General features: G+C 45.8%; 1 protein-coding gene across 6 annotated transcripts in view; it reads right to left on the bottom strand.

Moving 5' to 3' along the window:
- FAM110B (family with sequence similarity 110 member B) overlaps positions 1 to 10,089 on the bottom strand; it is a 144,464-nt gene extending 134,375 nt beyond the window's left edge. For 3 of the 6 annotated variants that reach the window (XR_011259227.1, XR_011259228.1, XM_069601025.1), the window contains exon 1: positions 9,745 to 10,089. The gene's annotated coding sequence lies outside the window, so the exon portion shown is untranslated. The remainder of the gene's footprint in view (positions 1 to 9,744) is intronic. The other 3 variants (XR_011259229.1, XR_011259230.1, XM_069601027.1) reach the window with 2 other exon arrangements.
- Positions 10,090 to 17,520: the final 7,431 nt, after the last annotated feature.

Raw genomic sequence — 17,520 nt, 5'->3', positions numbered from 1 at the left:
AGCTCTATTTACCTTTGGCCTCAGCCAGTCTCATCTAAGGGGATTAGGATTCTAGACAAAACTCTTGTCTGGAGTTTAATAAAAGACCCGAAAGTCAACCTCCTGGAACCTGCTAAGGCCACACCACCTGATTCCAAGGGCTACCCACCACAGTCAAGGTTCCCAGGCTTGGTACCAAAGTGCTGCCTGTGGTCGTTTCTAGTCTCAAACCAACTCATGATCCAGACAGGAGCAGATATGGAACCTCAGGAAAGCCCAGACCATTCTAAATGAGTGGATCTAAATGTGAGCTCTGGGAGAAATGAGTACATTTTGGTTATATGCGACTAATCAGTTGTTGCCCTCCCCAGTGTAGGTGGCCTCGTCTCATCGGTGGAGGACCTGAATCCCACATGGCAGGTAAGGGATAAGATCTCTCTGTACCTGGCTGAGCTGAGACCCAGTCTCTCCCACCCTCCCTCGGGGCTGACCCCTTGTCTCTGGTGCATTTCCTGCTGCAAATGAAACATTTTGGGACTTCTCAACTTGCAAAACCATCAAGAGCCAATTTATTAAAATAAACTTCGTTGAGATCAAGATTGAGATCCTATTGGTTCTGCTTCTGTGGAGAACCCATATCAACACAAGGTATACGTGAATAGTCAATACTATCCGGTAAAATGAAAAATCCAAAGTAATGTGAAGGTCCTTAAGACCTAATATACAGCACAGGGAACTCTGCTCAATGTCATGGGGCAGCCTGGATGGGAGGGGAGTTTGTGGGAGAATGGATACAGGTATATGTATGGCTGAGTCCCTTTGCTGTTCACCTGAAACCATCACAACATTATTTGTTAGTCGGCTATATTCCAGTGCAAAATAAAAAGTTTAAAACAATTTTTTAATGAATTCAGAAAGGTAAATTTCAGTGATAAACATAAAAGTTTTGGGGCAGGAGAGTTGTTCATCTAACTGAGAGCACCCCTTTCTCCTGTCCTCAGGTATAGGATATTGTTCCATTTTAAACCACTGAGGGAGAAGGGCTTTATATTTTAAATTGCAAGCTAATAGATGTTCCTTTTCTCATCTAAATAAATACATAAATAAAATGAAGATCCTTAAGTATTCCTGAGACAAAATGTGTAAGAACATGTGATAACGTCCTGGTTTCCTTAATTAAAAGCCCTTAGGGTGCGGTCTGGAGAAGGCAATGGCAACCCACTCCAGTACTCTTGCCTGGAAAATCCCACGGACGGAAGAGCCTGGTGGGCTGCAGTCCATGGGGTCGCTAGGAGTTGGACACGACTGAGCAACTTCACTTTCATTTTTCACTTTCATGCATTGGAGAAGGAAATGGCAACCCACTCCAGTGTTCTTGCCTGGAGAATCCCAGGGACGGGGTAGCCTGGTGGGCTGACGTCTCTGGGGTCGCACAGAGTCGGGCATGACTGAAGCGACTTAGCAGCAGCAGCAGTGGCAGGGTGTGGTCTCTTGATCATTTACTCAGCTCACTGCAACACCTTTTGGGAAAGAGCCAGAGAAACTACAGAGCTTTTCAACAGCTGAATGCTTCGTGCTGAGATTCTACTGGAAAAGGCACATGGAAATAGCAATGGAGGATTAACAACTGAAGAGGTTCGGATGTGTGTCTGTGGATTCTGGAAGGAAAAATTCCTGTGGGAGAAATCCAATAAGCCCACCTGGCCAGTTGAGCTGGAACCCTTCACATTGCAGTGAGGGCAGGGTGGCTTCTACTTGGGAAAATGTGGCCACTGCAAAGCTCACACTGAGCATGGGGGTTACAGCTGGAGAAGTGTAACCCCACTCAGACTACCTGCCATGCATAGGACTCCGGGGGCTTCCCAGGTGGCCAGGGGTAAAGAATCTGTCTGCCAATACAGGAGACACAAGAGACGCGTGTTTGATCCCCGGGTCAGGAAGATCCCCTGGAGGAGGAAATGGCAACCCACGCCAGTATTCTTGATTGGGAAATCCCTGCAACAAAGAAGCCTGGTGGGCTACAGTCCATGGGGTCACAAAGAGTCAGACATGACTGAGCATGCACACACCCATGCATGGGACTCCCATCACTTGTATGGAAAATTCACTTAAAACCAAATTCCAAGGACTTCCGTGACGGTCCAGGGATAAGAATCTGCCTTGCAAGGCAAGGGATACCAGTTCGATCCCTAGACTGGGAAGGTTCCACATGCCGTGAGCAGCGAAGCCCGTGTGCCACAACTACTGAGCCTGTGCTCTAGAGCCGGAGAACTAACTACTGAGCCTGCAACTACTGCAGGCTCTGGGCTCTGCAATGAGAGAAACCACCACAGTGAGCAGTCTGCACACCACAGCTGGAGCAAGCACCCACACAGCAACGAAGACCCGCCCCAGCCAAACAAACAACAAAAGAATTCCAAACAATGCAGGTAGACTGCATATATCCACCAGCATGACCTAACAGAATATTTCAACTTTCCACAAAAGATAGATTTGGTATGACTCTGCAATACTCTCCCCTACAAAAGTTGTAAATATAAATCCACTAACAAGGATTAGAAAAGTAATCTCTGTTAAATTATAGAACTCAGTTATGAGACAGCCAATCTCTCCCCTGAAAGATGGTGGCCACTTTGACCAAAAAGTGTAAGAAGGCTGGTTAGACACCGAGTCTTGCTGCAGGTTAAAACAAAGCCTACAGGAGCTGGGAAGAGCACCCAGGACTAGTCGAATTCCAGACCACTACAATGATTTATCTTCTTCCTTCAAGGTCACTGAACAAGAACAAAACTCACTGGGAAGAAAAAAACATCTGATTCTTAAAATCACAACGTTCCAATCAGTGATTATTTGAATGAGCACTGGCCAGGGATAGACTAAAAGGATTTTAAAAATCCCCAACTCATAGTCAAGTGTACAGAGAATCTCCCAACTCACCTTGTTCTAACTATGTAGTCAAAACAGAAGCGCTGTCAGGGGTCACTGGTATTTCCCAACACCACTGAGTTCCCAGTTTCCAACTGTCCATTTCTGATGGAAACGGTGGCCCCCTGAGAGCCAGGGATTGGAAGATGATTAATAGTTTTCATGTGGGTGAGTAAACAGGCTCACCCATCTAGGATGGTTGGAGGGTTTGCATGAGAATTTGAAAATATCCTTGCATTTTATGTGTTAAACTTCACCCAAAGACTATAGTCAACAAGCAAGCACTGGGAAAGATGAAAGCCTAGAGAAGAAAATACCAATATTCTTATTTCCAAAATGATTTCCTTTTCAAAAAAATACAAAAACATAGGATCAAAATCAGTGAAGCAACAAAAGCCATTATAATGGATACAGCATCACCAGTAACAAAATACGACTTAGAAATGGGAGGAATAACCCATGATCCAGAGGGCTGACCGGGCAGGTTCACCAGGCTGCCAGCTCCACCCCAGTTCCAATGCCAGCTTCCGAGGGGGAAGAGCAGTGTGACATGTGATAGCCCGGTCCCTTGTATGGCAGGCACACTTCCCCACCACGTTTTCTTGTGTGCTTTATAGAAGGAGAAGGGTGCCTAAAAGCTGGTATATCAGGTATTAGGTAATCAGCCTCTGGTGACATTTGCTGGAAGATGAAGCAGGTGACACCCTCTGACATGCAAAACCACAAGCAGTCCCACAGTCCCAAGAAACCCATATTTCCAGATAGAAATTTTCCCTCTTCCCCAACCTCCATCCCCAAAGTCCTCTCTGAAGGCTGGCTGGAGCCTGCTTGCTGGATCCCAGAATTCTACCGCTGGTCTGCAAGGCCCATCATTGCAGCCGAAAAAACAGTCAGAGAAGAGCCCTGCTGTCCTTTGGGTCCCATGGGAAGGACCCGTTGTCAGCAGAGCCACCTGCACAGCCAGTAGGTAAATAAGCCACATCCCAGGCCCTGTGGACACAGCAGTCCTTGCAACAGTGACCTGCTCAACCTGGAGAAACACACTTACAACAACAACAACAGATACACAATTTCCCTTAGGGATGAGCTGAAGAAAATAGCACCAGCCTGGGGGCCAGAGAATGGCTGGAGAAGGAGGTACCTTAGCTTCAGCGGTTGGGGTGAGTCTCTCAAAAAGAGACTTTCACGCTGTGACTTGTGTAAGGAGAACACTCAAGACGGATACAGGGACAGAGGACATTCCAAGAGATGGTAACCCCTGACACCAACCAAGCTCCACGGAGAGCTGGCTACTCTGCCAGCACCATCCTCCTTAAACCCCACAATGATCCCCTGAAGTGGGTCCCGCAGTTTCTCATCTGATGGATCAGGAAACTGAGGTTCCCGAAGCCTGAGGAACCTGCTCAGCCCATAGAGCCAATCTTTAAACCCACACCGGGTCCATGAGCAAGGCGCCCTCTCCCAGCCTCTCAGGGACCCACTTACTAGTTTGCTGGCTGACAATTATTTGGCCTGGTCACCCAAGCCCTCGACCCGCCCTGCTCCCAGTGACAGAGAGAAACAAAGCTCGGAGCTCCCAGGGGATGTGCCGCCCACTCTGAATGAGCACACAGTGTCTGTGTGTCCCCTTGAGCCTGGTAGATCCAGATTGTCCCAGTTCCCTTGATTCTCTGACATCCACAGTCTGCAGTCCACCTGCGGGAACATTATCTGCAAATGCCTTCTCACGCGGTTGTGAAGCAGCAGAAAGACACAGGGGATGCAGTTTTCTACACTAGCTTCCAATCCAGAGGTAGGAGAGCCCTCTACACAGCCGCTTCCCCCAGACCCTTCCAAATCACAGAATTCAACTCATATTATGCAGGCACAAGTAAAACTGAAATACAAACCAGCAGGCCCTCTCAGCCTGGTCTCCAGGAAAAAACAGATTTCACCAAATCTAAGGCAACTCTATTTTCCAGTGTTGACATCTGAAATGAGGATCCACGTCACAGCCGGTCCTTACAAGCAGAGCTTAATGGGAAGTTTCCTTTCATTCTCAATGGTGTACACAGCAATGACGCATCTTAAGAGCAATACTGTGTCAAAGTGTTAATCGTTCAGTTGTGTCCAACTCGTTGCGACCTGGTGGACTGTAGCCCATCAGGCTCCTCTGTCCATGGAATTCTCCAGGCAAGAATACTGGAGTGGATAGACATTCCCTTCTCCAGGGGATCTTCCCAACCCAGGAATCAAACCCTGGTCTCCTGCGCTGCAGTGAGCCACCAGGGAATAGCGTGTCAGGTGAGCAGAAATTCAACATACCTCCTCTGCTTTTCTTGCAGCCCAGTTGGTACTGGTCACCACGAGGTGGGCACAATGAGCTGCCAACCTGAGAATGAGAGTGAGTCACACCCTCCAGCAGGACCCACTGCCTGCAGAATAAACAGAAACTCCCCCACCACCACCACTCACCCTGGGTCCTCAAGGTAGGCCCTGCTCGGCTCCTCTGCTACTGTCCCCTGTTCCTCACAAAGGCCACAGGGCCTTTGCACAGGCTGTCTGTCTTCCCGGCCCAGAGACCTTCCAGAGGTTGCTTCTTTTTCTCACATAATGTCTCCACTCAATCAGCCTCCATGAGGTCCTCAGATAAGAATGCCACCCTCAGTCTTGACTGCAATTATTACTGCTTCAAATTAGCTTTTCAGTTACTTGTTTATTTCATCTATTTTTGTCCCACTTTACACTCGAATCCCTCAATGAGGCAGGGACCTTGTCTTTCCTGGGCACTACTTATCTCCAGGACCTGGCACACAAAGAACCCTCTATAAATATCTGTTTAATATAGCAATCATAATAGAAGAAATTACTAAGCTACATTATTTCACATAATTACTTTATTTTCATAACCTTCCAGTCAATGGGACCAAAAAAATGCTGCCAAGAAGAGCTATTTTGAAAGATATTAGTGATTCTTCCTGAAAAAGACAAAAAAGATGAAAGTAACTTCTAACAGGGCCCTGGGGGGGGGGGGGGAATGCTTTGCATTACAACCTAACTATTCCAAAATTTCCCATATGCTTCCAAACTGTAATTTTGAAAGTTTTACCTGGAAATGAACAATTTCAAAACCCACTGATCTTGCTCTGATGTATAAAACACAGCACAGAATTCTTATAATTTTTCTAGAAATCTGTCTGCCAAATGACGTATTGTTTCCTTGGGCTGAGTTTTCACCTTTGAATTTCTCCCTGAAGTGTTTATAATGTTCAAATTCCATCTTTACTGCCAGTTCCACTTTAGAATTGTTTAATCATACTGGGAAAAGGAAGCAATTTGCTTCACCTACTAATGTTTCCTTTAAAAAAAAATTAAAAACAAGTCTCATGTCTTTAAATGCTGTGTTTTTATGTGATTATCCTTAGGGGACTCAAACTGCAAAAAGTTTAAAATGTGAAAATCACTCCCAGGCCCTTCTCACAAGCAGGAGGGAATCAAACATGTCAGAATAGGAGAGAAGATGTATGATTTAACTTCAAGAATTTCGTATCACATAAAGACATTCCAGGAACAAACCTGGGTTTAAAAACAATGAAAGTGTATTCTGCAATATATTTCCCCGCTGGTATCTAATGACTTGAACTAATTGTTTCAACCACGACATCTATGAACAACAAAACGCTAAATTTCTTACTACAAAAATCTTCCATACAAATCACTCCATAACTTATCCCAACAAAATTTAGAATCCATACTACATTTATGTGTACGCATGTGTGCGCAGTTGTTTCTGACTCTTTCAGACCTCATGGACTGTAGCCCACCAGGCTCTTCTGTCCACGAGTTTTCCCAGGCAAGAATACTGAAGTGGGTTGCCATTTCCTTCTTCAGGTGATCTTCCCAACCCAGGGATCGAACCTCCTTGCATTGGCAGGTGGATTCTTTACCACTGAGCCACCAGGACACAGGCACACCTGGGTTAAAACTGCAGCTTTGCTTCTCCGGAGCTCCATGACTCAGCCAGGTCGCTTAGCCTCACCTGAAGCAAGGAGATAACAGCAAGGACCCTGTGCTGCAGGAGTTTAGAGAATGCAGTGTCATTTGCCTGGGACTTGGCCAGTCCCCAAGCTGGCCAGAGAGATAATCCTCATTACAATCCAGAACCCCCTTGTTCCTGCACTACCTCCTCTGCTCGGTGCTGTACTAAGTGGAGTGAATATATTTTTTGTGGATGAGTCATGCCTTTGCAGAGCTCCAGAGGCTTCAGCCTGAATTTCAACTCTTGCAGCATTGTATGGAGTGGCAGAATGACGGTAAAAACCAGAATACACGAGAATTCACCCTATTAAGTGGCTGTCTTAAAGTCAAGAAGTGAGTAGGTTTCTTATTTGTTTTTCTCTCCTAGGAGTTGAGTGTTGAGGAGAAAAAGAAAAAAGCCCAGGTTTGCTGAGAGATCCTCTAGGCTCAGAATGATCAATCTTCCTCTGTTAGGAGAAAAGAAGAGTCTAGGGTACAGTCAACTAAATCAAATTTTGGCCAACAATGTTTAACATCTGGAATACCTGGAATTATTCTTAACACCTGGACTTCTTCAGAGAGGATAGTCGTAAAAAGCTGAAAATGCAAAGAACAAACTTTTCTTAAAAGTCTATTCCTAAGAAGATTGTTAGAAGGTATCAATGCAGAAAGAGTGTATTTTGGGGAGAGGATGAGAAACAAAACTGAGAAAGGAATCCCTCCTCCAATTCCACTGGATCACACATGTCAGTCCACCAGCACCGGTCATAGCACCATCTACCGCCACATGGTCCCCACAGCAGCCCAGCTCTGCAGGGCCCCACGAGTTAACATCGAGCCTTGACTTAGCTAAGAAAACTGTTTAGGAATGAAAAAGATGTCACTTCAAAATTAAAAGTGATGAGGAGGGGGGAAACCTCAAAATGAGGGTTAACTCCTAACAATCTTTTCAAATGTCTAGGTAACAGACATCACCTTTCTGTTACGAACACATGATCATTAAGCCACTTTAATTTTTCTTTGCTAGTTACACTATACACTCTGCAGATTTTAAAGCACGGATAAGAATTATGTGTTCTGGCTGATGTAGGTATAAAAGGTACATATATTTATCTTTTATTACCTTTTGACACAGTGTGAACCACCTAACTGCTGTGCTAGCAGCCACAAGGAATTGAAAGTATGATTCTAAACCTACAGAACAAGGGGGTTCAGGATGAGGCTCAGAGCCCAGGTTTCTCCTAATGTCTAGGCTTCTCCCTAGACAAGGAGGCCCTTAAGGACAATGAGGTCTCATGAAGTGTGCCTGCATATGAGCATGTGCAGAACTGTGTTCTCATTCTGAGATCTGCTATATCTCATGTATAAGAACACACACAACAGCCTGTCTGTCATAAGCAAAACAACAACCCAACCTCAATCCTGATCTAAAACTAAACCGCAGACATAAAACAGACCATAAATTAAAAGATCGGGGATTAAAACAAAACAACCATTTTCCATAGAGAAAAAAAACATATGGACTGATAATAAAAATTATAAATAAAACCAGCTGACACTTCCCTAGCACCATGTCCCGGAGGGCACGATGCTAAGCTCTTTACAGCTTATCAGGTTGTCAAAATACCATCTATAGTAATGGCACAGATTAAATACCATAGGGCAAGACGATGGAGTGTTAACTCAAGGAAGAAGGCTGGCTTACCATTAACTCACCCTTATGTCAGAATAACTGTACTTAATAAATAGCTCATTGGAATGACTAGGAGTGGTGACGTCGCAAAATAAGTACAAGTTAATTCGGGTATTTTCCATGGAACGACTCTAAGTGTAAATTGGAAGGAAAAGGCTAAATAAATAACTTGAGCTCCAACAGGGGAAATGAAGAAAATGGAAGTCGTTCACAGTCATTTACTATTTATACTGCAAAAAATGCTTACTCTACTATCTGCCTCCTCAAAATCAGACCAGCGCGCAGCCCTGACCATACCAGCCACGCAGTGTTATTACAGATGTGTGCCAGGTTGTGAATAGGACGTGGCCGGCAGGAAAAACGCAGTTAGCTCCTGTCTCGGGCGGGAAAGAAAGCCTGCTTACTTTTTGTGGCTCAATAAAGCTGAACACCAACTCTCAAGGGTTAAAAAACCGGACATCAGGTGCTCGCTTTCCGCTTTGCAGAGGGATTTGAGCTCACGATGAAGTTCCTCGCTTCCCTCCCCGGCCTGCACCCCGCACGGAGGGAGAGCTGTCACCGCCTGGGTCCCCACCACCACCAGCAGAGCCCGTGGACCAGGCAGCGCGCTCGGCGGCCGGGCTCCCAGCTCCGCGGGGTGATGGGGCGCCAGCGCGCCAGGGGTCTCTTAATTCCATTTCAGATCTGAACGCTTTCAAATAAAGTCCAGACAATTGAGACCACGAATGGAGCCCGAGGGGGTCCCCCAAACCAAACTTTCGGGGCCTCGGAATCTGCATATCTTGCAGGAATTCCCAGCCCACGAGGAAAAGAGACCGATTCTCGCAAAGTACTCAGGACCAGAGATGAGAGGCCGCGCGAGAGGGCCCTGGCAGAGGGGGTCCCGGGCGGAGCCCCTACCCGCGCGCCCAGCTCGCCGGGCCCCCGCTCCGGCCTCCCGCCTACCCCCGGCGCGCGGCGAGCTCGTGGCCCGGAACACCGGCCGGGGTCGGTCTGGGCCACGCGGCCCGCGCGCCCCGTTAAACCGAGACCCAGGCTGGGCGGGAGCTGCAGGGGCGGACCCGGCTGCTGGGCGGCCGCGCGCAGCTTCGGCGTTGTGAGCGATCGGGGCGCGGCGCTGCCCCTCAACTCGGCCCCCGGCCCAGCCTTACCTCGTCCGCGCTCCTCTGTGCAGTTCGAGCCGGGCACCGGGCTCCGGGGACGGCAGGCAAAATTGTCGAGGCCCGCGAGGGACGAGGGCCGGGCCGCCGGGGCCACCGGAGGGTAGAGCGAGGGACTGGGAAGGCCGCGGGGTCCGGGGCGCGAGGCAGCGGGGGGCCGAGCTGGCGGCGGCCGCGGCGGCTCGGTCTGAGCCGAGTGGGAGGACTCTGACTGCCAGCGCCAGGGAGCGAGGGAGGGAACTTGGAGCGAGTTGCCGCGGCCGGGAGCGCGTGTCCCCGCCGGTGTGCACGCCCCCGGGCGCCCCGCCCCCGGCCCCACCCCTCCTGCAACCCCCCCCCCTCCTAGCACCTCCCCCAGATCACCCCACCCCTCACTCCTATCGCACCCCCCGCCCCGCCTCCAAAGCGCTCCCGCGTTGGCCCCCGACTCCCTGCAGGTTCGAGAAGCGCTGGATCTTAACTGCCAGGAAACCCCAAACCTGGAGCCTGTTCTGTGAGTGTGAGAACTCGCCAGTCCACCTACCTAGATGTCGGTGCCTGACAACGTTTTCTACTGACTAACTTTCATCTACTCAGATACACCCTCTCAATATTTGTAAACTAAATTTCTGAAGGCTTTTTTTTTTTTTTTTTTGGTTTGTTGGTTGGTTGGTTTTGTTTTGCTTTTTTTTAAATTTAATTTTTATTTGAGCATAGTTGCATCTCCTGTGTCTCCTGCATTGGCAGGTGGATTCCTTCCCACTGAGCCACCTGGGAAGACCTCAATACATAGTTTCTTCATAATGTTGTATCAGTTTCTGCTCTACAGCAAGGTGAATCAGCTATAGGTATACGTAAATCTCCTCTTTTTTGGATTTCCTTCCCATATAGGTCACCACAAAGCACTAAGTAGAGTTCTCTGTGCTATACAGTAGGTTCTCATTAGTTATCTATTTTATACCTACTATCAGTAATGTGTATATGTCAACCCCGGTCTCCCAATTCATGCCACCCACCCTTTTCCCCATTGGTGTCCATACTTTTGTTCTCTACATCTGCGTCTTTGTCTCTGCTTTGTAAATAAGATCATCCATACCATTTTTTTAGGTTCCACATACATGCTGAAGGTATTTTTGAGACTCCAAAAGAGATTTGAAGAAGACATTAGAGAATATAGGAAAAAAATCTTCGGGTACCATGTACTAACCCTAGAGTATAGACCAACTGATGTTTATAAATTAAGTAATTGTTTCCGGGTGCATCCTTATTTATCTCATAATGCATGGTTTGGTAATGCTTTTTCTTTTGATTTGCCTAATAACTTGGTTGGGGTTTTGAGGGTTTTATTGTTTTAGGAAGATTAAACCCATTCTTGTTTAGCGTTTACTATTGGGAATGCTAAAAGAGAAAACCTGTATTTATCAAAATGGTTGATTTTGAATGAGATATGAGTTCACAACATAATTACTTCTCTAAAATATGTAGCAAAATTTTATTTTATATCTTTAGCACATTTGAAATGCAGTTGCATTCATCCTGTTTTCTCAGGAGGATCATCTATATTTGAATTATGTGACTCTTGTTTCATGCAAGTTCAGAAATTATCAAATAAAGAAAACTCAGGCTCCCATAATAAGTCTTTGGCTTTTTACAAGAGAACCATTTTAAGAAAGTGACATGACACTGGGTTTTCAATGGAACTTTCCTCTGGCATACTAATGTATTCCATGTGATCACAGATTATGTTGTGGTCTCCATTAACTCCCAAAGTCATGTAACAGTAGAATGAAGTTATATTTCATCCTTCCCATAGCAAATGGAACCAACCTTTCTCACTCTGAAATAGTCTATCTCTACCCCAACCTCTTCCTTTTGGGAATTGCTTCCTGCCTTTGTGTATGACACCCCTCCACCGACATTGCAGGAGCACATGACCCAGGTCTGTCAATCAGAGTGCATCTCATCCCTGGCACAAAGTGGAGGGGGGCTGGCACATGTTCTAATGAGGGGGTGGTCCTTTTTCTGAACTGATGTGGCAGCTTCTGAGACCATGCCATGGAGACCTGCAGCAGCTGGAGGAAACCTATTAGAGAGGAAAACCACCTGAGCCAGGGAAACAGGTAGAGTCCTGACAACAGCAACAAGCCCCTCCAGGCAGCCTGGTGGCTCAGACAGTAAACCCGTCTGCAGTGCAGGAGATAGGAGCTCGATCTCTGGGCCAGCAAGATCCCCTGGAGAACGAAATGGCAACCCACTCCAATATTCTTGCCTGGTGGATCCCATGGACAGAGGAGCCTGCAGGCTACAGTACATGGGGCTGTAAAGAGTCAGACACAACTGAGTGACTAACACACTGACATCTTCACTTGATCATCTACTAACATTTTAACTTTTCATGGGCAGGGCAGCCATCTCTGAAACCAGTTAGAACTGCTGGATGTCTGAGGAAATGCACCAATAAATTGTCTTTTTAGCTTATTCTATTTTGAGCTACATTACTTTCCAAAATACTCACTTAAAAAGCCATAAACAATTCCCATAATACCTAGGCTCTGAAAATCAGGAATGTAGCCAAACAGTGCAGCTTCCTTGTCACCTAAATGGCCTTTGAAATAAAGTAGATGACAAGACAGTCACTTATCAGGAAGGCTTGCCTTGAGACAGGACTAAGGGTGTCATTTAGGGCATTACTGTTGCCCAGGGTGGATTCCATATTTTCACTTTGTCCTTCCCAAAAGCAAAAAATTAATAAAAGATGTGGTTAGAAAACAAGAGAGAAGATAACAACACCTCAAAACTGGAATATCCCAGTAAATGTTTTCGTCTTAATTATTCCAATAACAGGCGCCTTCATAATCCCCAGTATTTGCTGATATAAAACATTTCTTTTTTATAAATGAACTGGCAATTGTAGGGTCTGCTACAGACTCTGGAGGACTGCTGACTTTGTTTCGTCATGCTGGAATTTTACTCATCAGGAGAAGTGGGCTATTGGCCTGTGCTTGGAATTCTTTTGTCTCAGAGATTCTTGTCTCTAAAAGTAGATAACAATGTTCGACTAGTACCCTAGGAGCATTCACACACTAGTCAGAGGGTTGCTTAGCCATTACTCACAGATTCCGTGAATGATAGGAGTGCTGGTGGTGAGGGAGTGGGCTGCATGCACCCAAAGGCATTGCTTTGAACCTCTGATTCCAAGGGTTTTTTCTTATGGGAATTCTGATCCTTATTCAGAGTTTTCACCAGTCTTTCTTCACATGGGTACGTACCCAATTGTATGGACAACCAGTGACATTTCATGTATAAAAGCCTGTAAGCCAAATAGTAATACATTATAAACAGATCTGAGCCCCAGAAAAGAATAGTATAAGGAGGTCAACCATCTCCAGATTCGGGACAGGGTAGCTTAGGAAGAAAACAAAGAGTAGTTCTGAAATCCTGGCCCAGCTCTGAATGACATTTATTCAAATGATTGGCTATGATTCCCCAGTGAAAATGTCAATCACATATCCAGAGTTTTCCCACGTCCGTACATCAGATCTATGTGATGTCAGTGCCATTTCCTTGTCCAAGAGCACTGTAACATCTCTCAGTTCACCAGGGATCCAACAACCCCATCTGTCCGGAACCCATTCCAGGAACAGGGCATACATCACTGCTTTTCAGACCCTAAAACAGAATCTCTTGAGTGCCCATAAGACACCACCTCTCTGGTCTGGGGGGAAAGAGGGATTGACTTGTGTATTAAAAAAAACCCCCCAAGAGATTGTGATGTTGAGCCAGGGTGAAGGTAAATAAGTTCTGTGAATACCTGCTCTTAATTCCACAGAAAAAGACTCCTTGGATTTAGGATTGTATGTAAAATTATAGTTATTGATTGAACAACCTTGATTTATCTTTTCCCCTGAACAGCCGAGGTTATAGAAGAAGCACTGAGGGATGCTTCTTAGGAGGAGGAGGATTTGCTAGAAGCAATCAGGCTGAAAAAGCACAGCTCATGGCAAAGCGGAGATAAGAGAGTCTCTAAGTAGAAAAGCACCACCAGTTGCTATGGGAAGAGGTGACTCCACCACAGGCAACAGCCAGGGGTTATCTTTATTGCACATTTCACAATTTATTACATGTTCATGCTAATGATCGATGAATCAAAACAGTTAAGTTATGTCCATGAGTACTGACTCACGTCATTTAACACTAGTAATAGCTCTCATTTATTGTGTACCAGGTCTGTGTTTCCCAGGTGGTACTAGTGTAAAGAACCCACCTGCCAAAGGAGGAGACTTAAGAGACGCAGGTTCAATCCCTGGGTCAGGAAGGTGCCCTGGAGGATGGCAGGGCAACCCACTCAGTGTTTGGTCTGGAGAATCCCATGGACAGAGGAGTCTGGAGGGCTACAATCCATGGGGTTGCAAAGAGTTGGGCACAACTGAAATGACTCAGCATACACTCACAGATCTGTGCTAGACGGTATACATGCCTCATTTCCATTCATCACAATGGCCCTAAACATAAATATTGTGATCTCCATTTTATTAAGAAGAAACTCAGGCCCAGGAAAGGTGAGTGAGGTATCCAAGGTCATGGAGTTAGTAATTAGGGAATTTAAAGGCTGGTTCATAGGGTGCCAAAACCTACGAATCTTTTACTCTAAATCAACCTTGCCTATGAGTCATATGAATTACCTGTCCAATAACACAGTCCTTAACCATGTGAGCTATTTAAATTTAAAAACTAGATTGAATGAAGGCTTCAGTTTCTCAGTGCCACTAGCCACTTTTCAAGTGCCATTAGCCATGTGATGGAGGCACAGAGAAAAAACATTTCTCTCATCACCCCAGAAAGTCTTGTTAGTACTGACACTTCATGTTTGTTTTATCAGTGAGGGCAGTGTTCTCTGTGATTAGATTTTTCAAGCAAGCTATTCCACCTTTGGGTTAACTATTTGGATGGGATGTTTTCTAAATGATGTCATACGTTCGTGTGCCCGTGTCTTGTTTTGTTTGGGCTGCTACAGCACGAATGCCATAGACTGAGTTGCTTATAAACCACAGAAGTTTATTTTCTCACAGTGTTGCATGCCAGGAAGTCCAAGATAAAGGCAGCCCCTGATGTGGTGTCCGGCGAGAGCCCAGCTCCTCCTTGTGTCCTCAGATGGAACAGGGGAAGGGACAGGGAGCTCTTTGGGGGCCTCCTTTATGAAGGCACTAACCCTACTCCCGAGAGCCCCACTCTCATGACCTAATCACCTCCAAGGCCTCACCTACTAGTATCATCACTTTGGTGGGGGGAGCATGATTTCACTGTATGAATGTGAAGGATACACATTGCAGCCTGACTTAATTAGCAGAGCACATGGAACTCAGTGCCTGTTTGAGGCATTCTGGGCAGGGCACCCACCACAGTGGACCCAAATGGCCTGCCCCCAGCCCACACTTCTGTCTCCATGGGCCCTTCTGCTCCCACCCTCGCTCCTCGTTTTTCTCAGACTGCCTGCTTACCTGTGGGTACATTCTAGTACCTGTGATGTTCTGCCCTCAGCCTGCTTGTGCTCATGTACTTTTCCTGCGGATTGTTTCCCCCAGTTCCCTATCTCCAGCTACCATCGATTTGCCTGTAACTGCAGACTTTTCATCTCTAACTCCCAGCCCATTTTCTGATCCTCAGGAAAGCTCTCTTTCTAGCCTTTTACTGGACTGGTACTACTCACACTGCTCTGCCTCTGGACCAGCAGCATCTGTGAACTGTTGCTACTGTTCTATGACAGGATGAGTTTAGAAGACAGAAGTCTGTGGCTACACACCTCTAGCAACTTGTTTTTCAATAGTTGTTTATTTGTCTGTGCCAGGTCTTTTACTTGCGGCATGGGACCTCTTCGTTGCAGCATGTGGGATCTAGCTCTCAGGGATGGAACCCGGGGCCCCTGCATTGTGATCTTGGAGTCTTAGCCACAGACCACCAGGGAAGTCCCATTTATAGCAATCTGACATTGCTAGGACATAATCTTGTATTCTGTGCTGCTGCTAAGTCACTTCAGTTGTGTCCAACTCTTTGTGACCCCATGGATTGTAGCCCTCTGGGTTCCTCTGTTCATGGAATTCTCTAGGCAAGCATACTGGAAAGGGTAGCCATCCCCTTTTCCAGGGGATCTTCTCAACCCAGGGCTCGAGCCCAGGTCTCCTGCATTGCAGGCAGATTCTTTACTGTCTGAGCTACCAGGGAAACCCCTTGTATGCTATAGTATGTACATAAATACCAGACTACCACGGATTGGACGTTTCAAGCAAACTAATACTGTACCTGACTCCCCTCAGTTGTCTCTGGGGCCCCTAACAGTCTTTTCCTACACTGTCAATAATGATATTATTATCCCCCAAGCATGAGTCAGGATCCAGGCAGGCAGGAAACAGGGATGTGAATACAGGGAACCACTCACAAAAATGCTGGAGAAGCTGAAAGGACAAACACGGGAAGGTGAGTCAATCTAGATTTAGCAGGAACTGGAAACTCTCCCATGAAGGGTGCAGATGAAGGAGAAGTAGGTGTCATTGGTCTCTAAGATTTGGAGTTGTTGAACTGATCCATTACCAGGAATAACAAGGATTGCCCCCAGGAGCTGAGACTGTTTAGGACATGCAGATGCTGTCAGTTTAATTGAACCTAAATGAAGTGATTTTCCTATCCTGTTATTCACACCGAACACATATAAAAATTTCCTGAGGAAGTCTATATTGCCAAATATCATCTATAACTAATTAGTGATGGAAAGGGTTTGAATCTGTACAGGTCCTTTCCATCTATGAAACATCTAGGCTTCAGTACTGAGATGTTGTGCCCACTTCTATGAAATAAATGAACTCTTATTTTCATCTGGCTCAGAACTCCCAGTTACTTCAAGATTTTAAACTGTTTCTAAAGGGTTAAGCCGTCAGAATTTGCTTGCACAGTATCTGAAATATTAGACTAATATACATGCCCTGTGCATTCTCATAGACTGGGTAAAATAATGTACTAAGGATAGTTTTTAAAGTATTTCTGCCAACTGTGAGCTTAGAATGTTTAGCTACTTCCATAATAGAAACATCATCCATCTATTTTGTATAGAGCTCATGAATTCTCATTTTCCCCAGAATAAAAAAATCAGAGGTGACACAAATAACCGGAATTTTTAATTTCATTCCAGCCTCTTCCTAATCAAATATTAAATCAGTCCATTAGTAGCCAGAAAAAATGAACTAATTTGGTTTTTTCTCCTCCTTTCTACCATTATATCATACAGTGTCTAACGAGCAAAATAGATAAGCCAGAGAGAATAAGGAGAAAAGGACAAGTCAGGAAACATGAGGTCCCTGAACCACAGATGGTAACAATGCTTAATCACCAATTTCTTCTCTTTAAAACACTGGAGTCTTCAGGGTTCAATGTGTGTTTTCCCCCTGAACTCTCTAAAGCAGATGTTCTGGCTTCTCAGTGTTTGGTAAAGATATGCTCAGAATTTCATGGAGGCGTTCTATTTTTCAGTTACCTGGTATTTCAGGATGAGCAATGCTATTTCTGACATTTGTAGAAATCAGTTGCAAATGATCGGGATGTTGTGGGAGGTTTTAACAAAATGTCAGAATGCCTTTTAGCTCCTCCGCCCACTCATCCTTCCCTCACTCATCTGTTACAGAATCTCTCATTGTCAATATTTTCACTCATACACCTAACCATCCACTTCTTACCTGCCCTCAGTACAACACAATAACTTCCCCTGTTTACTTTCACAACCAGTCAGATGTATTCTTTGTT

Source organism: Ovis canadensis, chromosome 9, assembly GCF_042477335.2.
Source record: "Ovis canadensis isolate MfBH-ARS-UI-01 breed Bighorn chromosome 9, ARS-UI_OviCan_v2, whole genome shotgun sequence".
In the NCBI taxonomy this organism is placed as follows: domain Eukaryota; kingdom Metazoa; phylum Chordata; class Mammalia; order Artiodactyla; family Bovidae; genus Ovis; species Ovis canadensis.
The sequence above is the reverse complement of the archived record's forward strand: the minus strand, read 5'-3'. Positions and strand labels throughout refer to the sequence as shown.